The sequence below is a fragment of the Penaeus monodon genome, chromosome 27, assembly GCF_015228065.2.
Source record: "Penaeus monodon isolate SGIC_2016 chromosome 27, NSTDA_Pmon_1, whole genome shotgun sequence".
Classification (NCBI taxonomy): Eukaryota; Metazoa; Arthropoda; class Malacostraca; order Decapoda; family Penaeidae; genus Penaeus; species Penaeus monodon.
Genome location: NC_051412.1, coordinates 34970818 through 34972105, shown reverse-complemented (window position 1 = coordinate 34972105; position 1288 = coordinate 34970818).

Sequence of the window (1288 nt, the reverse complement as noted above, 5' to 3'; positions counted from 1 at the left end):
AGCCTATATACAATAACAAGCCCAGGCATTTTCCCCTTTAATTTCTGAGAGGTTTGTGTTAAGGAACTATTAAAGGGCCAGTTTTAAAAGTAATATTTCTAGTTCTTTCTATTTCTGTCTTAAAAGAACTATTAATGCCAGTATATGTTGATGCTTTTTATAATTTTTTTTTTCGTATTTCTGACCGGTGAATAGGCCTATCCAAACTGGATGTGTTATTCATCATTTTGTAAGTTAATATCAACACCACAACTACAAATGAAAAGGTGATATTAATCAAAGCGTTATAAAACCATGAAAAACTTTCTCTTCCTCATAAAAAAAATAATAATAAACTTTTTTTTTTTTTTAAGAGTCCCCCCAACCCCCCGAAAAAACGGGTCTCCATGGATACTAAATAAAACAATTCCCAAATCCCGAAGTATATCAGAGCCACCTCACATTCTCGCGAAAACAGAACATGTTTTACAACGTCTCCCTTGGCTTTACTCACGAGCTTTGAAGCATTTGCGTGTTGAGGTCATGTCACCATTCCTTAAGGGAAGCCATATTTAATCCAGATTTATTACGGAGGCATAATCGGCGGCTTGAATGGCTTGCGGGGATTTGCACTAAAGCATCTTTTTGAGTGGTATGGTCTTAAAAGCTGGTCGATGTAGGAGGGATTGCATTAAAATTTAATTAATAGTGGTCTTATTTCTCAATTTCTCTGTTCCACTTTCAGTTCATTTTGCTTTGGGGATGGTGTGTATAAAAGTGAAGGGTTGTGATTTCTCTATTGTTGGAGAAAGAGTGGAAATTAAGCTTTTGGTGTCGATGATTTTTTATCATACGTAAATATATGATGAAAATTTATTGTAGTTCAGTGTGATGTGATATAGTGAAATTTGCATATATTTACAATTATGCATAAACTGAAAAAAAATATTTACACATCATTCTATATACCATATACTCGAAAGATTAGAAAATAATACCGCGTATGATAATTAAAACAATTATAAGCAACGACCTGATAAAGAGAAATTAAGAAAAAACGCAATTAAAATCCCCCCCCCTTTCTCCCATCGCAACTGGACTTTCATTTGTTCAAGTGTTATGGAAATCATACATGACAAATATCTCAGTGTAGATTATGAAAGACAATTGTAAGATAAAAACGATCAGCAAAATAAATAAAGGTTTCCAGAGGTAAAAAACGAAAAATATTATAACAACTATAACAAAAAAGCAAACTTTCCCTGTCGTACTAGCGCATCAACCCCTTCACTTGTTCATTTGTTATGCA